The 22,318-nt window shown below is 46.7% G+C and overlaps 20 non-coding genes across 20 annotated transcripts; all 20 read left to right on the forward strand.

Annotated features, from left to right (window-relative positions):
- The first annotated feature begins 275 nt into the window (after positions 1-275).
- LOC145909778 (U6 spliceosomal RNA) lies at positions 276-382 on the forward strand. Its single transcript, XR_014403146.1, has one exon. It is a non-coding gene; the product is annotated as a U6 spliceosomal RNA (small nuclear RNA).
- Positions 383-1,420: 1,038 nt separating this feature from the next.
- On the forward strand, positions 1,421-1,527 carry LOC145909779 (U6 spliceosomal RNA). Its single transcript, XR_014403147.1, has one exon. It is a non-coding gene; the product is annotated as a U6 spliceosomal RNA (small nuclear RNA).
- Positions 1,528-2,565: 1,038 nt separating this feature from the next.
- Positions 2,566-2,672, forward strand: LOC145909780 (U6 spliceosomal RNA). Its single transcript, XR_014403148.1, has one exon. It is a non-coding gene; the product is annotated as a U6 spliceosomal RNA (small nuclear RNA).
- A 1,038-nt stretch (positions 2,673-3,710) lies between these two features.
- LOC145909781 (U6 spliceosomal RNA) lies at positions 3,711-3,817 on the forward strand. The gene has a single exon (XR_014403149.1). It is a non-coding gene; the product is annotated as a U6 spliceosomal RNA (small nuclear RNA).
- A 1,038-nt stretch (positions 3,818-4,855) lies between these two features.
- LOC145909782 (U6 spliceosomal RNA) lies at positions 4,856-4,962 on the forward strand. The gene has a single exon (XR_014403150.1). It is a non-coding gene; the product is annotated as a U6 spliceosomal RNA (small nuclear RNA).
- A 1,038-nt stretch (positions 4,963-6,000) lies between these two features.
- Positions 6,001-6,107, forward strand: LOC145909783 (U6 spliceosomal RNA). The gene has a single exon (XR_014403151.1). It is a non-coding gene; the product is annotated as a U6 spliceosomal RNA (small nuclear RNA).
- A 1,038-nt stretch (positions 6,108-7,145) lies between these two features.
- LOC145909784 (U6 spliceosomal RNA) lies at positions 7,146-7,252 on the forward strand. The gene has a single exon (XR_014403152.1). It is a non-coding gene; the product is annotated as a U6 spliceosomal RNA (small nuclear RNA).
- Positions 7,253-8,290: 1,038 nt separating this feature from the next.
- LOC145909785 (U6 spliceosomal RNA) lies at positions 8,291-8,397 on the forward strand. Its single transcript, XR_014403153.1, has one exon. It is a non-coding gene; the product is annotated as a U6 spliceosomal RNA (small nuclear RNA).
- A 1,038-nt stretch (positions 8,398-9,435) lies between these two features.
- Positions 9,436-9,542, forward strand: LOC145909787 (U6 spliceosomal RNA). The gene has a single exon (XR_014403155.1). It is a non-coding gene; the product is annotated as a U6 spliceosomal RNA (small nuclear RNA).
- A 1,038-nt stretch (positions 9,543-10,580) lies between these two features.
- Positions 10,581-10,687, forward strand: LOC145909788 (U6 spliceosomal RNA). The gene has a single exon (XR_014403156.1). It is a non-coding gene; the product is annotated as a U6 spliceosomal RNA (small nuclear RNA).
- Positions 10,688-11,725: 1,038 nt separating this feature from the next.
- Positions 11,726-11,832, forward strand: LOC145909789 (U6 spliceosomal RNA). The gene has a single exon (XR_014403157.1). It is a non-coding gene; the product is annotated as a U6 spliceosomal RNA (small nuclear RNA).
- Positions 11,833-12,870: 1,038 nt separating this feature from the next.
- LOC145909790 (U6 spliceosomal RNA) lies at positions 12,871-12,977 on the forward strand. The gene has a single exon (XR_014403158.1). It is a non-coding gene; the product is annotated as a U6 spliceosomal RNA (small nuclear RNA).
- A 1,038-nt stretch (positions 12,978-14,015) lies between these two features.
- LOC145909791 (U6 spliceosomal RNA) lies at positions 14,016-14,122 on the forward strand. The gene has a single exon (XR_014403159.1). It is a non-coding gene; the product is annotated as a U6 spliceosomal RNA (small nuclear RNA).
- A 1,038-nt stretch (positions 14,123-15,160) lies between these two features.
- On the forward strand, positions 15,161-15,267 carry LOC145909792 (U6 spliceosomal RNA). The gene has a single exon (XR_014403160.1). It is a non-coding gene; the product is annotated as a U6 spliceosomal RNA (small nuclear RNA).
- A 1,038-nt stretch (positions 15,268-16,305) lies between these two features.
- LOC145909793 (U6 spliceosomal RNA) lies at positions 16,306-16,412 on the forward strand. The gene has a single exon (XR_014403161.1). It is a non-coding gene; the product is annotated as a U6 spliceosomal RNA (small nuclear RNA).
- Positions 16,413-17,450: 1,038 nt separating this feature from the next.
- Positions 17,451-17,557, forward strand: LOC145909794 (U6 spliceosomal RNA). The gene has a single exon (XR_014403162.1). It is a non-coding gene; the product is annotated as a U6 spliceosomal RNA (small nuclear RNA).
- A 1,038-nt stretch (positions 17,558-18,595) lies between these two features.
- Positions 18,596-18,702, forward strand: LOC145909795 (U6 spliceosomal RNA). Its single transcript, XR_014403163.1, has one exon. It is a non-coding gene; the product is annotated as a U6 spliceosomal RNA (small nuclear RNA).
- Positions 18,703-19,740: 1,038 nt separating this feature from the next.
- LOC145909797 (U6 spliceosomal RNA) lies at positions 19,741-19,847 on the forward strand. The gene has a single exon (XR_014403164.1). It is a non-coding gene; the product is annotated as a U6 spliceosomal RNA (small nuclear RNA).
- Positions 19,848-20,885: 1,038 nt separating this feature from the next.
- LOC145909799 (U6 spliceosomal RNA) lies at positions 20,886-20,992 on the forward strand. The gene has a single exon (XR_014403166.1). It is a non-coding gene; the product is annotated as a U6 spliceosomal RNA (small nuclear RNA).
- A 1,038-nt stretch (positions 20,993-22,030) lies between these two features.
- Positions 22,031-22,137, forward strand: LOC145909800 (U6 spliceosomal RNA). The gene has a single exon (XR_014403167.1). It is a non-coding gene; the product is annotated as a U6 spliceosomal RNA (small nuclear RNA).
- Positions 22,138-22,318: the final 181 nt, after the last annotated feature.

The following is a 22,318-nucleotide window of genomic DNA, read 5'->3' on the forward strand; positions in this document are numbered from 1 at the left end:
TCAACGTACAGGTGCAATCGTTCAAAGAATTTTTTCCTGTGGCAGATTTATCAATTGACTTTCTTGCGGCGAACTTGGAATATTGCTCATTTCACAAAACGGTTGTTTAAATGTTCTCGTTGCCCACCCCTGCGCTTTTCCGCTCCCCAACAGTGTAACAGGAGCAACGTACAGACAACGTAGTGGTCTTAATCCGGCGGCAACGGCTTAAAACCACAAATAGGAGGACAGCGAGGAGTGATCCTCACTTATATGGGGGTGAAGCACTCACTCTCGTACCTGCTTCGGCGGTACATATACTAAAATTGGAACGATACAGAGAAGATTAGCATGGCCCCTGCGCAAGGATGACACGCAAAATCGTGAAGCGTTCCTCATTTTCTTTTTCACCATCGTTTCCGCATTAAACAATGATCAACATCGAAACAGGAACAACAGTAGTTCTAGGGATGCAGTCCAATCCTTGCACTTTGTCGGCTCAAGTTTATTAGAAGCTTTGACAGGGTGGGGGGCAAAAAAGATGGCGGAGGTATGTTGAAGTGCTCCCTCCAGTGGCAAAAAGCCGCTGCCGCCACGTCGCACAGAGCCCCATCAAAACGGATCCCTGCATTGCGCACGGTTTTCGGATCCCTGCATTGCGCAAAATTGAATACCCAGGTTTTCTCGAATTCCAGCTTTCTCCGACAAAGAAAGTTTTGCACTTTGCCAACGTATGGGTGACAATCTCTCCAGGAGCAGATTTACGGGTAAACTGGCGCGTTGTAGAGCACGTGTGGCTCATAAAAGTAACAAGACGAACTTGTTTTTCAATGTCGTCTGCAACAACACACCCTACCGAATGTTCGGACAGCCTGCTAAAAAACAATTGTTTTGGCTTCCTACTCATGAGGGGCCACAAAATATTCTTTGGGAAAAATACTGCGGTCTCGTTGGACAGAGCAAATGTCCAATCAGAGGTCCAATGCCCCAGGGGCGGTAGCCAATCCATACTTTTCTGGTTACTTTGTGACGTAATCTGAACTATTGTGACAGAGGATCTCGAAAAGGGCAATTTCCCACCTACGAAACTTACTTCAATAGAAATACAGGTATGCGTTCTTCAAAACTTGGCCCCGGGAGCGATGGAGCTATGTTTGCAGCGCATTTCAACGTACAGGTGCAATCGTTCAAAGAATTTTTTCCTGTGGCAGATTTATCAATTGACTTTCTTGCGGCGAACTTGGAATATTGCTCATTTCACAAAACGGTTGTTTAAATGTTCTCGTTGCCCACCCCTGCGCTTTTCCGCTCCCCAACAGTGTAACAGGAGCAACGTACAGACAACGTAGTGGTCTTAATCCGGCGGCAACGGCTTAAAACCACAAATAGGAGGACAGCGAGGAGTGATCCTCACTTATATGGGGGTGAAGCACTCACTCTCGTACCTGCTTCGGCGGTACATATACTAAAATTGGAACGATACAGAGAAGATTAGCATGGCCCCTGCGCAAGGATGACACGCAAAATCGTGAAGCGTTCCTCATTTTCTTTTTCACCATCGTTTCCGCATTAAACAATGATCAACATCGAAACAGGAACAACAGTAGTTCTAGGGATGCAGTCCAATCCTTGCACTTTGTCGGCTCAAGTTTATTAGAAGCTTTGACAGGGTGGGGGGCAAAAAAGATGGCGGAGGTATGTTGAAGTGCTCCCTCCAGTGGCAAAAAGCCGCTGCCGCCACGTCGCACAGAGCCCCATCAAAACGGATCCCTGCATTGCGCACGGTTTTCGGATCCCTGCATTGCGCAAAATTGAATACCCAGGTTTTCTCGAATTCCAGCTTTCTCCGACAAAGAAAGTTTTGCACTTTGCCAACGTATGGGTGACAATCTCTCCAGGAGCAGATTTACGGGTAAACTGGCGCGTTGTAGAGCACGTGTGGCTCATAAAAGTAACAAGACGAACTTGTTTTTCAATGTCGTCTGCAACAACACACCCTACCGAATGTTCGGACAGCCTGCTAAAAAACAATTGTTTTGGCTTCCTACTCATGAGGGGCCACAAAATATTCTTTGGGAAAAATACTGCGGTCTCGTTGGACAGAGCAAATGTCCAATCAGAGGTCCAATGCCCCAGGGGCGGTAGCCAATCCATACTTTTCTGGTTACTTTGTGACGTAATCTGAACTATTGTGACAGAGGATCTCGAAAAGGGCAATTTCCCACCTACGAAACTTACTTCAATAGAAATACAGGTATGCGTTCTTCAAAACTTGGCCCCGGGAGCGATGGAGCTATGTTTGCAGCGCATTTCAACGTACAGGTGCAATCGTTCAAAGAATTTTTTCCTGTGGCAGATTTATCAATTGACTTTCTTGCGGCGAACTTGGAATATTGCTCATTTCACAAAACGGTTGTTTAAATGTTCTCGTTGCCCACCCCTGCGCTTTTCCGCTCCCCAACAGTGTAACAGGAGCAACGTACAGACAACGTAGTGGTCTTAATCCGGCGGCAACGGCTTAAAACCACAAATAGGAGGACAGCGAGGAGTGATCCTCACTTATATGGGGGTGAAGCACTCACTCTCGTACCTGCTTCGGCGGTACATATACTAAAATTGGAACGATACAGAGAAGATTAGCATGGCCCCTGCGCAAGGATGACACGCAAAATCGTGAAGCGTTCCTCATTTTCTTTTTCACCATCGTTTCCGCATTAAACAATGATCAACATCGAAACAGGAACAACAGTAGTTCTAGGGATGCAGTCCAATCCTTGCACTTTGTCGGCTCAAGTTTATTAGAAGCTTTGACAGGGTGGGGGGCAAAAAAGATGGCGGAGGTATGTTGAAGTGCTCCCTCCAGTGGCAAAAAGCCGCTGCCGCCACGTCGCACAGAGCCCCATCAAAACGGATCCCTGCATTGCGCACGGTTTTCGGATCCCTGCATTGCGCAAAATTGAATACCCAGGTTTTCTCGAATTCCAGCTTTCTCCGACAAAGAAAGTTTTGCACTTTGCCAACGTATGGGTGACAATCTCTCCAGGAGCAGATTTACGGGTAAACTGGCGCGTTGTAGAGCACGTGTGGCTCATAAAAGTAACAAGACGAACTTGTTTTTCAATGTCGTCTGCAACAACACACCCTACCGAATGTTCGGACAGCCTGCTAAAAAACAATTGTTTTGGCTTCCTACTCATGAGGGGCCACAAAATATTCTTTGGGAAAAATACTGCGGTCTCGTTGGACAGAGCAAATGTCCAATCAGAGGTCCAATGCCCCAGGGGCGGTAGCCAATCCATACTTTTCTGGTTACTTTGTGACGTAATCTGAACTATTGTGACAGAGGATCTCGAAAAGGGCAATTTCCCACCTACGAAACTTACTTCAATAGAAATACAGGTATGCGTTCTTCAAAACTTGGCCCCGGGAGCGATGGAGCTATGTTTGCAGCGCATTTCAACGTACAGGTGCAATCGTTCAAAGAATTTTTTCCTGTGGCAGATTTATCAATTGACTTTCTTGCGGCGAACTTGGAATATTGCTCATTTCACAAAACGGTTGTTTAAATGTTCTCGTTGCCCACCCCTGCGCTTTTCCGCTCCCCAACAGTGTAACAGGAGCAACGTACAGACAACGTAGTGGTCTTAATCCGGCGGCAACGGCTTAAAACCACAAATAGGAGGACAGCGAGGAGTGATCCTCACTTATATGGGGGTGAAGCACTCACTCTCGTACCTGCTTCGGCGGTACATATACTAAAATTGGAACGATACAGAGAAGATTAGCATGGCCCCTGCGCAAGGATGACACGCAAAATCGTGAAGCGTTCCTCATTTTCTTTTTCACCATCGTTTCCGCATTAAACAATGATCAACATCGAAACAGGAACAACAGTAGTTCTAGGGATGCAGTCCAATCCTTGCACTTTGTCGGCTCAAGTTTATTAGAAGCTTTGACAGGGTGGGGGGCAAAAAAGATGGCGGAGGTATGTTGAAGTGCTCCCTCCAGTGGCAAAAAGCCGCTGCCGCCACGTCGCACAGAGCCCCATCAAAACGGATCCCTGCATTGCGCACGGTTTTCGGATCCCTGCATTGCGCAAAATTGAATACCCAGGTTTTCTCGAATTCCAGCTTTCTCCGACAAAGAAAGTTTTGCACTTTGCCAACGTATGGGTGACAATCTCTCCAGGAGCAGATTTACGGGTAAACTGGCGCGTTGTAGAGCACGTGTGGCTCATAAAAGTAACAAGACGAACTTGTTTTTCAATGTCGTCTGCAACAACACACCCTACCGAATGTTCGGACAGCCTGCTAAAAAACAATTGTTTTGGCTTCCTACTCATGAGGGGCCACAAAATATTCTTTGGGAAAAATACTGCGGTCTCGTTGGACAGAGCAAATGTCCAATCAGAGGTCCAATGCCCCAGGGGCGGTAGCCAATCCATACTTTTCTGGTTACTTTGTGACGTAATCTGAACTATTGTGACAGAGGATCTCGAAAAGGGCAATTTCCCACCTACGAAACTTACTTCAATAGAAATACAGGTATGCGTTCTTCAAAACTTGGCCCCGGGAGCGATGGAGCTATGTTTGCAGCGCATTTCAACGTACAGGTGCAATCGTTCAAAGAATTTTTTCCTGTGGCAGATTTATCAATTGACTTTCTTGCGGCGAACTTGGAATATTGCTCATTTCACAAAACGGTTGTTTAAATGTTCTCGTTGCCCACCCCTGCGCTTTTCCGCTCCCCAACAGTGTAACAGGAGCAACGTACAGACAACGTAGTGGTCTTAATCCGGCGGCAACGGCTTAAAACCACAAATAGGAGGACAGCGAGGAGTGATCCTCACTTATATGGGGGTGAAGCACTCACTCTCGTACCTGCTTCGGCGGTACATATACTAAAATTGGAACGATACAGAGAAGATTAGCATGGCCCCTGCGCAAGGATGACACGCAAAATCGTGAAGCGTTCCTCATTTTCTTTTTCACCATCGTTTCCGCATTAAACAATGATCAACATCGAAACAGGAACAACAGTAGTTCTAGGGATGCAGTCCAATCCTTGCACTTTGTCGGCTCAAGTTTATTAGAAGCTTTGACAGGGTGGGGGGCAAAAAAGATGGCGGAGGTATGTTGAAGTGCTCCCTCCAGTGGCAAAAAGCCGCTGCCGCCACGTCGCACAGAGCCCCATCAAAACGGATCCCTGCATTGCGCACGGTTTTCGGATCCCTGCATTGCGCAAAATTGAATACCCAGGTTTTCTCGAATTCCAGCTTTCTCCGACAAAGAAAGTTTTGCACTTTGCCAACGTATGGGTGACAATCTCTCCAGGAGCAGATTTACGGGTAAACTGGCGCGTTGTAGAGCACGTGTGGCTCATAAAAGTAACAAGACGAACTTGTTTTTCAATGTCGTCTGCAACAACACACCCTACCGAATGTTCGGACAGCCTGCTAAAAAACAATTGTTTTGGCTTCCTACTCATGAGGGGCCACAAAATATTCTTTGGGAAAAATACTGCGGTCTCGTTGGACAGAGCAAATGTCCAATCAGAGGTCCAATGCCCCAGGGGCGGTAGCCAATCCATACTTTTCTGGTTACTTTGTGACGTAATCTGAACTATTGTGACAGAGGATCTCGAAAAGGGCAATTTCCCACCTACGAAACTTACTTCAATAGAAATACAGGTATGCGTTCTTCAAAACTTGGCCCCGGGAGCGATGGAGCTATGTTTGCAGCGCATTTCAACGTACAGGTGCAATCGTTCAAAGAATTTTTTCCTGTGGCAGATTTATCAATTGACTTTCTTGCGGCGAACTTGGAATATTGCTCATTTCACAAAACGGTTGTTTAAATGTTCTCGTTGCCCACCCCTGCGCTTTTCCGCTCCCCAACAGTGTAACAGGAGCAACGTACAGACAACGTAGTGGTCTTAATCCGGCGGCAACGGCTTAAAACCACAAATAGGAGGACAGCGAGGAGTGATCCTCACTTATATGGGGGTGAAGCACTCACTCTCGTACCTGCTTCGGCGGTACATATACTAAAATTGGAACGATACAGAGAAGATTAGCATGGCCCCTGCGCAAGGATGACACGCAAAATCGTGAAGCGTTCCTCATTTTCTTTTTCACCATCGTTTCCGCATTAAACAATGATCAACATCGAAACAGGAACAACAGTAGTTCTAGGGATGCAGTCCAATCCTTGCACTTTGTCGGCTCAAGTTTATTAGAAGCTTTGACAGGGTGGGGGGCAAAAAAGATGGCGGAGGTATGTTGAAGTGCTCCCTCCAGTGGCAAAAAGCCGCTGCCGCCACGTCGCACAGAGCCCCATCAAAACGGATCCCTGCATTGCGCACGGTTTTCGGATCCCTGCATTGCGCAAAATTGAATACCCAGGTTTTCTCGAATTCCAGCTTTCTCCGACAAAGAAAGTTTTGCACTTTGCCAACGTATGGGTGACAATCTCTCCAGGAGCAGATTTACGGGTAAACTGGCGCGTTGTAGAGCACGTGTGGCTCATAAAAGTAACAAGACGAACTTGTTTTTCAATGTCGTCTGCAACAACACACCCTACCGAATGTTCGGACAGCCTGCTAAAAAACAATTGTTTTGGCTTCCTACTCATGAGGGGCCACAAAATATTCTTTGGGAAAAATACTGCGGTCTCGTTGGACAGAGCAAATGTCCAATCAGAGGTCCAATGCCCCAGGGGCGGTAGCCAATCCATACTTTTCTGGTTACTTTGTGACGTAATCTGAACTATTGTGACAGAGGATCTCGAAAAGGGCAATTTCCCACCTACGAAACTTACTTCAATAGAAATACAGGTATGCGTTCTTCAAAACTTGGCCCCGGGAGCGATGGAGCTATGTTTGCAGCGCATTTCAACGTACAGGTGCAATCGTTCAAAGAATTTTTTCCTGTGGCAGATTTATCAATTGACTTTCTTGCGGCGAACTTGGAATATTGCTCATTTCACAAAACGGTTGTTTAAATGTTCTCGTTGCCCACCCCTGCGCTTTTCCGCTCCCCAACAGTGTAACAGGAGCAACGTACAGACAACGTAGTGGTCTTAATCCGGCGGCAACGGCTTAAAACCACAAATAGGAGGACAGCGAGGAGTGATCCTCACTTATATGGGGGTGAAGCACTCACTCTCGTACCTGCTTCGGCGGTACATATACTAAAATTGGAACGATACAGAGAAGATTAGCATGGCCCCTGCGCAAGGATGACACGCAAAATCGTGAAGCGTTCCTCATTTTCTTTTTCACCATCGTTTCCGCATTAAACAATGATCAACATCGAAACAGGAACAACAGTAGTTCTAGGGATGCAGTCCAATCCTTGCACTTTGTCGGCTCAAGTTTATTAGAAGCTTTGACAGGGTGGGGGGCAAAAAAGATGGCGGAGGTATGTTGAAGTGCTCCCTCCAGTGGCAAAAAGCCGCTGCCGCCACGTCGCACAGAGCCCCATCAAAACGGATCCCTGCATTGCGCACGGTTTTCGGATCCCTGCATTGCGCAAAATTGAATACCCAGGTTTTCTCGAATTCCAGCTTTCTCCGACAAAGAAAGTTTTGCACTTTGCCAACGTATGGGTGACAATCTCTCCAGGAGCAGATTTACGGGTAAACTGGCGCGTTGTAGAGCACGTGTGGCTCATAAAAGTAACAAGACGAACTTGTTTTTCAATGTCGTCTGCAACAACACACCCTACCGAATGTTCGGACAGCCTGCTAAAAAACAATTGTTTTGGCTTCCTACTCATGAGGGGCCACAAAATATTCTTTGGGAAAAATACTGCGGTCTCGTTGGACAGAGCAAATGTCCAATCAGAGGTCCAATGCCCCAGGGGCGGTAGCCAATCCATACTTTTCTGGTTACTTTGTGACGTAATCTGAACTATTGTGACAGAGGATCTCGAAAAGGGCAATTTCCCACCTACGAAACTTACTTCAATAGAAATACAGGTATGCGTTCTTCAAAACTTGGCCCCGGGAGCGATGGAGCTATGTTTGCAGCGCATTTCAACGTACAGGTGCAATCGTTCAAAGAATTTTTTCCTGTGGCAGATTTATCAATTGACTTTCTTGCGGCGAACTTGGAATATTGCTCATTTCACAAAACGGTTGTTTAAATGTTCTCGTTGCCCACCCCTGCGCTTTTCCGCTCCCCAACAGTGTAACAGGAGCAACGTACAGACAACGTAGTGGTCTTAATCCGGCGGCAACGGCTTAAAACCACAAATAGGAGGACAGCGAGGAGTGATCCTCACTTATATGGGGGTGAAGCACTCACTCTCGTACCTGCTTCGGCGGTACATATACTAAAATTGGAACGATACAGAGAAGATTAGCATGGCCCCTGCGCAAGGATGACACGCAAAATCGTGAAGCGTTCCTCATTTTCTTTTTCACCATCGTTTCCGCATTAAACAATGATCAACATCGAAACAGGAACAACAGTAGTTCTAGGGATGCAGTCCAATCCTTGCACTTTGTCGGCTCAAGTTTATTAGAAGCTTTGACAGGGTGGGGGGCAAAAAAGATGGCGGAGGTATGTTGAAGTGCTCCCTCCAGTGGCAAAAAGCCGCTGCCGCCACGTCGCACAGAGCCCCATCAAAACGGATCCCTGCATTGCGCACGGTTTTCGGATCCCTGCATTGCGCAAAATTGAATACCCAGGTTTTCTCGAATTCCAGCTTTCTCCGACAAAGAAAGTTTTGCACTTTGCCAACGTATGGGTGACAATCTCTCCAGGAGCAGATTTACGGGTAAACTGGCGCGTTGTAGAGCACGTGTGGCTCATAAAAGTAACAAGACGAACTTGTTTTTCAATGTCGTCTGCAACAACACACCCTACCGAATGTTCGGACAGCCTGCTAAAAAACAATTGTTTTGGCTTCCTACTCATGAGGGGCCACAAAATATTCTTTGGGAAAAATACTGCGGTCTCGTTGGACAGAGCAAATGTCCAATCAGAGGTCCAATGCCCCAGGGGCGGTAGCCAATCCATACTTTTCTGGTTACTTTGTGACGTAATCTGAACTATTGTGACAGAGGATCTCGAAAAGGGCAATTTCCCACCTACGAAACTTACTTCAATAGAAATACAGGTATGCGTTCTTCAAAACTTGGCCCCGGGAGCGATGGAGCTATGTTTGCAGCGCATTTCAACGTACAGGTGCAATCGTTCAAAGAATTTTTTCCTGTGGCAGATTTATCAATTGACTTTCTTGCGGCGAACTTGGAATATTGCTCATTTCACAAAACGGTTGTTTAAATGTTCTCGTTGCCCACCCCTGCGCTTTTCCGCTCCCCAACAGTGTAACAGGAGCAACGTACAGACAACGTAGTGGTCTTAATCCGGCGGCAACGGCTTAAAACCACAAATAGGAGGACAGCGAGGAGTGATCCTCACTTATATGGGGGTGAAGCACTCACTCTCGTACCTGCTTCGGCGGTACATATACTAAAATTGGAACGATACAGAGAAGATTAGCATGGCCCCTGCGCAAGGATGACACGCAAAATCGTGAAGCGTTCCTCATTTTCTTTTTCACCATCGTTTCCGCATTAAACAATGATCAACATCGAAACAGGAACAACAGTAGTTCTAGGGATGCAGTCCAATCCTTGCACTTTGTCGGCTCAAGTTTATTAGAAGCTTTGACAGGGTGGGGGGCAAAAAAGATGGCGGAGGTATGTTGAAGTGCTCCCTCCAGTGGCAAAAAGCCGCTGCCGCCACGTCGCACAGAGCCCCATCAAAACGGATCCCTGCATTGCGCACGGTTTTCGGATCCCTGCATTGCGCAAAATTGAATACCCAGGTTTTCTCGAATTCCAGCTTTCTCCGACAAAGAAAGTTTTGCACTTTGCCAACGTATGGGTGACAATCTCTCCAGGAGCAGATTTACGGGTAAACTGGCGCGTTGTAGAGCACGTGTGGCTCATAAAAGTAACAAGACGAACTTGTTTTTCAATGTCGTCTGCAACAACACACCCTACCGAATGTTCGGACAGCCTGCTAAAAAACAATTGTTTTGGCTTCCTACTCATGAGGGGCCACAAAATATTCTTTGGGAAAAATACTGCGGTCTCGTTGGACAGAGCAAATGTCCAATCAGAGGTCCAATGCCCCAGGGGCGGTAGCCAATCCATACTTTTCTGGTTACTTTGTGACGTAATCTGAACTATTGTGACAGAGGATCTCGAAAAGGGCAATTTCCCACCTACGAAACTTACTTCAATAGAAATACAGGTATGCGTTCTTCAAAACTTGGCCCCGGGAGCGATGGAGCTATGTTTGCAGCGCATTTCAACGTACAGGTGCAATCGTTCAAAGAATTTTTTCCTGTGGCAGATTTATCAATTGACTTTCTTGCGGCGAACTTGGAATATTGCTCATTTCACAAAACGGTTGTTTAAATGTTCTCGTTGCCCACCCCTGCGCTTTTCCGCTCCCCAACAGTGTAACAGGAGCAACGTACAGACAACGTAGTGGTCTTAATCCGGCGGCAACGGCTTAAAACCACAAATAGGAGGACAGCGAGGAGTGATCCTCACTTATATGGGGGTGAAGCACTCACTCTCGTACCTGCTTCGGCGGTACATATACTAAAATTGGAACGATACAGAGAAGATTAGCATGGCCCCTGCGCAAGGATGACACGCAAAATCGTGAAGCGTTCCTCATTTTCTTTTTCACCATCGTTTCCGCATTAAACAATGATCAACATCGAAACAGGAACAACAGTAGTTCTAGGGATGCAGTCCAATCCTTGCACTTTGTCGGCTCAAGTTTATTAGAAGCTTTGACAGGGTGGGGGGCAAAAAAGATGGCGGAGGTATGTTGAAGTGCTCCCTCCAGTGGCAAAAAGCCGCTGCCGCCACGTCGCACAGAGCCCCATCAAAACGGATCCCTGCATTGCGCACGGTTTTCGGATCCCTGCATTGCGCAAAATTGAATACCCAGGTTTTCTCGAATTCCAGCTTTCTCCGACAAAGAAAGTTTTGCACTTTGCCAACGTATGGGTGACAATCTCTCCAGGAGCAGATTTACGGGTAAACTGGCGCGTTGTAGAGCACGTGTGGCTCATAAAAGTAACAAGACGAACTTGTTTTTCAATGTCGTCTGCAACAACACACCCTACCGAATGTTCGGACAGCCTGCTAAAAAACAATTGTTTTGGCTTCCTACTCATGAGGGGCCACAAAATATTCTTTGGGAAAAATACTGCGGTCTCGTTGGACAGAGCAAATGTCCAATCAGAGGTCCAATGCCCCAGGGGCGGTAGCCAATCCATACTTTTCTGGTTACTTTGTGACGTAATCTGAACTATTGTGACAGAGGATCTCGAAAAGGGCAATTTCCCACCTACGAAACTTACTTCAATAGAAATACAGGTATGCGTTCTTCAAAACTTGGCCCCGGGAGCGATGGAGCTATGTTTGCAGCGCATTTCAACGTACAGGTGCAATCGTTCAAAGAATTTTTTCCTGTGGCAGATTTATCAATTGACTTTCTTGCGGCGAACTTGGAATATTGCTCATTTCACAAAACGGTTGTTTAAATGTTCTCGTTGCCCACCCCTGCGCTTTTCCGCTCCCCAACAGTGTAACAGGAGCAACGTACAGACAACGTAGTGGTCTTAATCCGGCGGCAACGGCTTAAAACCACAAATAGGAGGACAGCGAGGAGTGATCCTCACTTATATGGGGGTGAAGCACTCACTCTCGTACCTGCTTCGGCGGTACATATACTAAAATTGGAACGATACAGAGAAGATTAGCATGGCCCCTGCGCAAGGATGACACGCAAAATCGTGAAGCGTTCCTCATTTTCTTTTTCACCATCGTTTCCGCATTAAACAATGATCAACATCGAAACAGGAACAACAGTAGTTCTAGGGATGCAGTCCAATCCTTGCACTTTGTCGGCTCAAGTTTATTAGAAGCTTTGACAGGGTGGGGGGCAAAAAAGATGGCGGAGGTATGTTGAAGTGCTCCCTCCAGTGGCAAAAAGCCGCTGCCGCCACGTCGCACAGAGCCCCATCAAAACGGATCCCTGCATTGCGCACGGTTTTCGGATCCCTGCATTGCGCAAAATTGAATACCCAGGTTTTCTCGAATTCCAGCTTTCTCCGACAAAGAAAGTTTTGCACTTTGCCAACGTATGGGTGACAATCTCTCCAGGAGCAGATTTACGGGTAAACTGGCGCGTTGTAGAGCACGTGTGGCTCATAAAAGTAACAAGACGAACTTGTTTTTCAATGTCGTCTGCAACAACACACCCTACCGAATGTTCGGACAGCCTGCTAAAAAACAATTGTTTTGGCTTCCTACTCATGAGGGGCCACAAAATATTCTTTGGGAAAAATACTGCGGTCTCGTTGGACAGAGCAAATGTCCAATCAGAGGTCCAATGCCCCAGGGGCGGTAGCCAATCCATACTTTTCTGGTTACTTTGTGACGTAATCTGAACTATTGTGACAGAGGATCTCGAAAAGGGCAATTTCCCACCTACGAAACTTACTTCAATAGAAATACAGGTATGCGTTCTTCAAAACTTGGCCCCGGGAGCGATGGAGCTATGTTTGCAGCGCATTTCAACGTACAGGTGCAATCGTTCAAAGAATTTTTTCCTGTGGCAGATTTATCAATTGACTTTCTTGCGGCGAACTTGGAATATTGCTCATTTCACAAAACGGTTGTTTAAATGTTCTCGTTGCCCACCCCTGCGCTTTTCCGCTCCCCAACAGTGTAACAGGAGCAACGTACAGACAACGTAGTGGTCTTAATCCGGCGGCAACGGCTTAAAACCACAAATAGGAGGACAGCGAGGAGTGATCCTCACTTATATGGGGGTGAAGCACTCACTCTCGTACCTGCTTCGGCGGTACATATACTAAAATTGGAACGATACAGAGAAGATTAGCATGGCCCCTGCGCAAGGATGACACGCAAAATCGTGAAGCGTTCCTCATTTTCTTTTTCACCATCGTTTCCGCATTAAACAATGATCAACATCGAAACAGGAACAACAGTAGTTCTAGGGATGCAGTCCAATCCTTGCACTTTGTCGGCTCAAGTTTATTAGAAGCTTTGACAGGGTGGGGGGCAAAAAAGATGGCGGAGGTATGTTGAAGTGCTCCCTCCAGTGGCAAAAAGCCGCTGCCGCCACGTCGCACAGAGCCCCATCAAAACGGATCCCTGCATTGCGCACGGTTTTCGGATCCCTGCATTGCGCAAAATTGAATACCCAGGTTTTCTCGAATTCCAGCTTTCTCCGACAAAGAAAGTTTTGCACTTTGCCAACGTATGGGTGACAATCTCTCCAGGAGCAGATTTACGGGTAAACTGGCGCGTTGTAGAGCACGTGTGGCTCATAAAAGTAACAAGACGAACTTGTTTTTCAATGTCGTCTGCAACAACACACCCTACCGAATGTTCGGACAGCCTGCTAAAAAACAATTGTTTTGGCTTCCTACTCATGAGGGGCCACAAAATATTCTTTGGGAAAAATACTGCGGTCTCGTTGGACAGAGCAAATGTCCAATCAGAGGTCCAATGCCCCAGGGGCGGTAGCCAATCCATACTTTTCTGGTTACTTTGTGACGTAATCTGAACTATTGTGACAGAGGATCTCGAAAAGGGCAATTTCCCACCTACGAAACTTACTTCAATAGAAATACAGGTATGCGTTCTTCAAAACTTGGCCCCGGGAGCGATGGAGCTATGTTTGCAGCGCATTTCAACGTACAGGTGCAATCGTTCAAAGAATTTTTTCCTGTGGCAGATTTATCAATTGACTTTCTTGCGGCGAACTTGGAATATTGCTCATTTCACAAAACGGTTGTTTAAATGTTCTCGTTGCCCACCCCTGCGCTTTTCCGCTCCCCAACAGTGTAACAGGAGCAACGTACAGACAACGTAGTGGTCTTAATCCGGCGGCAACGGCTTAAAACCACAAATAGGAGGACAGCGAGGAGTGATCCTCACTTATATGGGGGTGAAGCACTCACTCTCGTACCTGCTTCGGCGGTACATATACTAAAATTGGAACGATACAGAGAAGATTAGCATGGCCCCTGCGCAAGGATGACACGCAAAATCGTGAAGCGTTCCTCATTTTCTTTTTCACCATCGTTTCCGCATTAAACAATGATCAACATCGAAACAGGAACAACAGTAGTTCTAGGGATGCAGTCCAATCCTTGCACTTTGTCGGCTCAAGTTTATTAGAAGCTTTGACAGGGTGGGGGGCAAAAAAGATGGCGGAGGTATGTTGAAGTGCTCCCTCCAGTGGCAAAAAGCCGCTGCCGCCACGTCGCACAGAGCCCCATCAAAACGGATCCCTGCATTGCGCACGGTTTTCGGATCCCTGCATTGCGCAAAATTGAATACCCAGGTTTTCTCGAATTCCAGCTTTCTCCGACAAAGAAAGTTTTGCACTTTGCCAACGTATGGGTGACAATCTCTCCAGGAGCAGATTTACGGGTAAACTGGCGCGTTGTAGAGCACGTGTGGCTCATAAAAGTAACAAGACGAACTTGTTTTTCAATGTCGTCTGCAACAACACACCCTACCGAATGTTCGGACAGCCTGCTAAAAAACAATTGTTTTGGCTTCCTACTCATGAGGGGCCACAAAATATTCTTTGGGAAAAATACTGCGGTCTCGTTGGACAGAGCAAATGTCCAATCAGAGGTCCAATGCCCCAGGGGCGGTAGCCAATCCATACTTTTCTGGTTACTTTGTGACGTAATCTGAACTATTGTGACAGAGGATCTCGAAAAGGGCAATTTCCCACCTACGAAACTTACTTCAATAGAAATACAGGTATGCGTTCTTCAAAACTTGGCCCCGGGAGCGATGGAGCTATGTTTGCAGCGCATTTCAACGTACAGGTGCAATCGTTCAAAGAATTTTTTCCTGTGGCAGATTTATCAATTGACTTTCTTGCGGCGAACTTGGAATATTGCTCATTTCACAAAACGGTTGTTTAAATGTTCTCGTTGCCCACCCCTGCGCTTTTCCGCTCCCCAACAGTGTAACAGGAGCAACGTACAGACAACGTAGTGGTCTTAATCCGGCGGCAACGGCTTAAAACCACAAATAGGAGGACAGCGAGGAGTGATCCTCACTTATATGGGGGTGAAGCACTCACTCTCGTACCTGCTTCGGCGGTACATATACTAAAATTGGAACGATACAGAGAAGATTAGCATGGCCCCTGCGCAAGGATGACACGCAAAATCGTGAAGCGTTCCTCATTTTCTTTTTCACCATCGTTTCCGCATTAAACAATGATCAACATCGAAACAGGAACAACAGTAGTTCTAGGGATGCAGTCCAATCCTTGCACTTTGTCGGCTCAAGTTTATTAGAAGCTTTGACAGGGTGGGGGGCAAAAAAGATGGCGGAGGTATGTTGAAGTGCTCCCTCCAGTGGCAAAAAGCCGCTGCCGCCACGTCGCACAGAGCCCCATCAAAACGGATCCCTGCATTGCGCACGGTTTTCGGATCCCTGCATTGCGCAAAATTGAATACCCAGGTTTTCTCGAATTCCAGCTTTCTCCGACAAAGAAAGTTTTGCACTTTGCCAACGTATGGGTGACAATCTCTCCAGGAGCAGATTTACGGGTAAACTGGCGCGTTGTAGAGCACGTGTGGCTCATAAAAGTAACAAGACGAACTTGTTTTTCAATGTCGTCTGCAACAACACACCCTACCGAATGTTCGGACAGCCTGCTAAAAAACAATTGTTTTGGCTTCCTACTCATGAGGGGCCACAAAATATTCTTTGGGAAAAATACTGCGGTCTCGTTGGACAGAGCAAATGTCCAATCAGAGGTCCAATGCCCCAGGGGCGGTAGCCAATCCATACTTTTCTGGTTACTTTGTGACGTAATCTGAACTATTGTGACAGAGGATCTCGAAAAGGGCAATTTCCCACCTACGAAACTTACTTCAATAGAAATACAGGTATGCGTTCTTCAAAACTTGGCCCCGGGAGCGATGGAGCTATGTTTGCAGCGCATTTCAACGTACAGGTGCAATCGTTCAAAGAATTTTTTCCTGTGGCAGATTTATCAATTGACTTTCTTGCGGCGAACTTGGAATATTGCTCATTTCACAAAACGGTTGTTTAAATGTTCTCGTTGCCCACCCCTGCGCTTTTCCGCTCCCCAACAGTGTAACAGGAGCAACGTACAGACAACGTAGTGGTCTTAATCCGGCGGCAACGGCTTAAAACCACAAATAGGAGGACAGCGAGGAGTGATCCTCACTTATATGGGGGTGAAGCACTCACTCTCGTACCTGCTTCGGCGGTACATATACTAAAATTGGAACGATACAGAGAAGATTAGCATGGCCCCTGCGCAAGGATGACACGCAAAATCGTGAAGCGTTCCTCATTTTCTTTTTCACCATCGTTTCCGCATTAAACAATGATCAACATCGAAACAGGAACAACAGTAGTTCTAGGGATGCAGTCCAATCCTTGCACTTTGTCGGCTCAAGTTTATTAGAAGCTTTGACAGGGTGGGGGGCAAAAAAGATGGCGGAGGTATGTTGAAGTGCTCCCTCCAGTGGCAAAAAGCCGCTGCCGCCACGTCGCACAGAGCCCCATCAAAACGGATCCCTGCATTGCGCACGGTTTTCGGATCCCTGCATTGCGCAAAATTGAATACCCAGGTTTTCTCGAATTCCAGCTTTCTCCGACAAAGAAAGTTTTGCACTTTGCCAACGTATGGGTGACAATCTCTCCAGGAGCAGATTTACGGGTAAACTGGCGCGTTGTAGAGCACGTGTGGCTCATAAAAGTAACAAGACGAACTTGTTTTTCAATGTCGTCTGCAACAACACACCCTACCGAATGTTCGGACAGCCTGCTAAAAAACAATTGTTTTGGCTTCCTACTCATGAGGGGCCACAAAATATTCTTTGGGAAAAATACTGCGGTCTCGTTGGACAGAGCAAATGTCCAATCAGAGGTCCAATGCCCCAGGGGCGGTAGCCAATCCATACTTTTCTGGTTACTTTGTGACGTAATCTGAACTATTGTGACAGAGGATCTCGAAAAGGGCAATTTCCCACCTACGAAACTTACTTCAATAGAAATACAGGTATGCGTTCTTCAAAACTTGGCCCCGGGAGCGATGGAGCTATGTTTGCAGCGCATTTCAACGTACAGGTGCAATCGTTCAAAGAATTTTTTCCTGTGGCAGATTTATCAATTGACTTTCTTGCGGCGAACTTGGAATATTGCTCATTTCACAAAACGGTTGTTTAAATGTTCTCGTTGCCCACCCCTGCGCTTTTCCGCTCCCCAACAGTGTAACAGGAGCAACGTACAGACAACGTAGTGGTCTTAATCCGGCGGCAACGGCTTAAAACCACAAATAGGAGGACAGCGAGGAGTGATCCTCACTTATATGGGGGTGAAGCACTCACTCTCGTACCTGCTTCGGCGGTACATATACTAAAATTGGAACGATACAGAGAAGATTAGCATGGCCCCTGCGCAAGGATGACACGCAAAATCGTGAAGCGTTCCTCATTTTCTTTTTCACCATCGTTTCCGCATTAAACAATGATCAACATCGAAACAGGAACAACAGTAGTTCTAGGGATGCAGTCCAATCCTTGCACTTTGTCGGCTCAAGTTTATTAGAAGCTTTGACAGGGTGGGGGGCAAAAAAGATGGCGGAGGTATGTTGAAGTGCTCCCTCCAGTGGCAAAAAGCCGCTGCCGCCACGTCGCACAGAGCCCCATCAAAACGGATCCCTGCATTGCGCACGGTTTTCGGATCCCTGCATTGCGCAAAATTGAATACCCAGGTTTTCTCGAATTCCAGCTTTCTCCGACAAAGAAAGTTTTGCACTTTGCCAACGTATGGGTGACAATCTCTCCAGGAGCAGATTTACGGGTAAACTGGCGCGTTGTAGAGCACGTGTGGCTCATAAAAGTAACAAGACGAACTTGTTTTTCAATGTCGTCTGCAACAACACACCCTACCGAATGTTCGGACAGCCTGCTAAAAAACAATTGTTTTGGCTTCCTACTCATGAGGGGCCACAAAATATTCTTTGGGAAAAATACTGCGGTCTCGTTGGACAGAGCAAATGTCCAATCAGAGGTCCAATGCCCCAGGGGCGGTAGCCAATCCATACTTTTCTGGTTACTTTGTGACGTAATCTGAACTATTGTGACAGAGGATCTCGAAAAGGGCAATTTCCCACCTACGAAACTTACTTCAATAGAAATACAGGTATGCGTTCTTCAAAACTTGGCCCCGGGAGCGATGGAGCTATGTTTGCAGCGCATTTCAACGTACAGGTGCAATCGTTCAAAGAATTTTTTCCTGTGGCAGATTTATCAATTGACTTTCTTGCGGCGAACTTGGAATATTGCTCATTTCACAAAACGGTTGTTTAAATGTTCTCGTTGCCCACCCCTGCGCTTTTCCGCTCCCCAACAGTGTAACAGGAGCAACGTACAGACAACGTAGTGGTCTTAATCCGGCGGCAACGGCTTAAAACCACAAATAGGAGGACAGCGAGGAGTGATCCTCACTTATATGGGGGTGAAGCACTCACTCTCGTACCTGCTTCGGCGGTACATATACTAAAATTGGAACGATACAGAGAAGATTAGCATGGCCCCTGCGCAAGGATGACACGCAAAATCGTGAAGCGTTCCTCATTTTCTTTTTCACCATCGTTTCCGCATTAAACAATGATCAACATCGAAACAGGAACAACAGTAGTTCTAGGGATGCAGTCCAATCCTTGCACTTTGTCGGCTCAAGTTTATTAGAAGCTTTGACAGGGTGGGGGGCAAAAAAGATGGCGGAGGTATGTTGAAGTGCTCCCTCCAGTGGCAAAAAGCCGCTGCCGCCACGTCGCACAGAGCCCCATCAAAACGGATCCCTGCATTGCGCACGGTTTTCGGATCCCTGCATTGCGCAAAATTGAATACCCAGGTTTTCTCGAATTCCAGCTTTCTCCGACAAAGAAAGTTTTGCACTTTGCCAACGTATGGGTGACAATCTCTCCAGGAGCAGATTTACGGGTAAACTGGCGCGTTGTAGAGCACGTGTGGCTCATAAAAGTAACAAGACGAACTTGTTTTTCAATGTCGTCTGCAACAACACACCCTACCGAATGTTCGGACAGCCTGCTAAAAAACAATTGTTTTGGCTTCCTACTCATGAGGGGCCACAAAATATTCTTTGGGAAAAATACTGCGGTCTCGTTGGACAGAGCAAATGTCCAATCAGAGGTCCAATGCCCCAGGGGCGGTAGCCAATCCATACTTTTCTGGTTACTTTGTGACGTAATCTGAACTATTGTGACAGAGGATCTCGAAAAGGGCAATTTCCCACCTACGAAACTTACTTCAATAGAAATACAGGTATGCGTTCTTCAAAACTTGGCCCCGGGAGCGATGGAGCTATGTTTGCAGCGCATTTCAACGTACAGGTGCAATCGTTCAAAGAATTTTTTCCTGTGGCAGATTTATCAATTGACTTTCTTGCGGCGAACTTGGAATATTGCTCATTTCACAAAACGGTTGTTTAAATGTTCTCGTTGCCCACCCCTGCGCTTTTCCGCTCCCCAACAGTGTAACAGGAGCAACGTACAGACAACGTAGTGGTCTTAATCCGGCGGCAACGGCTTAAAACCACAAATAGGAGGACAGCGAGGAGTGATCCTCACTTATATGGGGGTGAAGCACTCACTCTCGTACCTGCTTCGGCGGTACATATACTAAAATTGGAACGATACAGAGAAGATTAGCATGGCCCCTGCGCAAGGATGACACGCAAAATCGTGAAGCGTTCCTCATTTTCTTTTTCACCATCGTTTCCGCATTAAACAATGATCAACATCGAAACAGGAACAACAGTAGTTCTAGGGATGCAGTCCAATCCTTGCACTTTGTCGGCTCAAGTTTATTAGAAGCTTTGACAGGGTGGGGGGCAAAAAAGATGGCGGAGGTATGTTGAAGTGCTCCCTCCAGTGGCAAAAAGCCGCTGCCGCCACGTCGCACAGAGCCCCATCAAAACGGATCCCTGCATTGCGCACGGTTTTCGGATCCCTGCATTGCGCAAAATTGAATACCCAGGTTTTCTCGAATTCCAGCTTTCTCCGACAAAGAAAGTTTTGCACTTTGCCAACGTATGGGTGACAATCTCTCCAGGAGCAGATTTACGGGTAAACTGGCGCGTTGTAGAGCACGTGTGGCTCATAAAAGTAACAAGACGAACTTGTTTTTCAATGTCGTCTGCAACAACACACCCTACCGAATGTTCGGACAGCCTGCTAAAAAACAATTGTTTTGGCTTCCTACTCATGAGGGGCCACAAAATATTCTTTGGGAAAAATACTGCGGTCTCGTTGGACAGAGCAAATGTCCAATCAGAGGTCCAATGCCCCAGGGGCGGTAGCCAATCCATACTTTTCTGGTTACTTTGTGACGTAATCTGAACTATTGTGACAGAGGATCTCGAAAAGGGCAATTTCCCACCTACGAAACTTACTTCAATAGAAATACAGGTATGCGTTCTTCAAAACTTGGCCCCGGGAGCGATGGAGCTATGTTTGCAGCGCATTTCAACGTACAGGTGCAATCGTTCAAAGAATTTTTTCCTGTGGCAGATTTATCAATTGACTTTCTTGCGGCGAACTTGGAATATTGCTCATTTCACAAAACGGTTGTTTAAATGTTCTCGTTGCCCACCCCTGCGCTTTTCCGCTCCCCAACAGTGTAACAGGAGCAACGTACAGACAACGTAGTGGTCTTAATCCGGCGGCAACGGCTTAAAACCACAAATAGGAGGACAGCGAGGAGTGATCCTCACTTATATGGGGGTGAAGCACTCACTCTCGTACCTGCTTCGGCGGTACATATACTAAAATTGGAACGATACAGAGAAGATTAGCATGGCCCCTGCGCAAGGATGACACGCAAAATCGTGAAGCGTTCCTCATTTTCTTTTTCACCATCGTTTCCGCATTAAACAATGATCAACATCGAAACAGGAACAACAGTAGTTCTAGGGATGCAGTCCAATCCTTGCACTTTGTCGGCTCAAGTTTATTAGAAGCTTTGACAGGGTGGGGGGCAAAAAAGATGGCGGAGGTATGTTGAAGTGCTCCCTCCAGTGGCAAAAAGCCGCTGCCGCCACGTCGCACAGAGCCCCATCAAAACGGATCCCTGCATTGCGCACGGTTTTCGGATCCCTGCATTGCGCAAAATTGAATACCCAGGTTTTCTCGAATTCCAGCTTTCTCCGACAAAGAAAGTTTTGCACTTTGCCAACGTATGGGTGACAATCTCTCCAGGAGCAGATTTACGGGTAAACTGGCGCGTTGTAGAGCACGTGTGGCTCATAAAAGTAACAAGACGAACTTGTTTTTCAATGTCGTCTGCAACAACACACCCTACCGAATGTTCGGACAGCCTGCTAAAAAACAATTGTTTTGGCTTCCTACTCATGAGGGGCCACAAAATATTCTTTGGGAAAAATACTGCGGTCTCGTTGGACAGAGCAAATGTCCAATCAGAGGTCCAATGCCCCAGGGGCGGTAGCCAATCCATACTTTTCTGGTTACTTTGTGACGTAATCTGAACTATTGTGACAGAGGATCTCGAAAAGGGCAATTTCCCACCTACGAAACTTACTTCAATAGAAATACAGGTATGCGTTCTTCAAAACTTGGCCCCGGGAGCGATGGAGCTATGTTTGCAGCGCATTTCAACGTACAGGTGCAATCGTTCAAAGAATTTTTTCCTGTGGCAGATTTATCAATTGACTTTCTTGCGGCGAACTTGGAATATTGCTCATTTCACAAAACGGTTGTTTAAATGTTCTCGTTGCCCACCCCTGCGCTTTTCCGCTCCCCAACAGTGTAACAGGAGCAACGTACAGACAACGTAGTGGTCTTAATCCGGCGGCAACGGCTTAAAACCACAAATAGGAGGACAGCGAGGAGTGATCCTCACTTATATGGGGGTGAAGCACTCACTCTCGTACCTGCTTCGGCGGTACATATACTAAAATTGGAACGATACAGAGAAGATTAGCATGGCCCCTGCGCAAGGATGACACGCAAAATCGTGAAGCGTTCCTCATTTTCTTTTTCACCATCGTTTCCGCATTAAACAATGATCAACATCGAAACAGGAACAACAGTAGTTCTAGGGATGCAGTCCAATCCTTGCACTTTGTCGGCTCAAGTTTATTAGAAGCTTTGACAGGGTGGGGGGCAAAAAAGATGGCGGAGGTATGTTGAAGTGCTCCCTCCAGTGGCAAAAAGC

This window comes from Ascidia mentula, chromosome 7, assembly GCF_947561715.1.
Source record: "Ascidia mentula chromosome 7, kaAscMent1.1, whole genome shotgun sequence".
In the NCBI taxonomy this organism is placed as follows: Eukaryota; Metazoa; Chordata; class Ascidiacea; order Phlebobranchia; family Ascidiidae; genus Ascidia; species Ascidia mentula.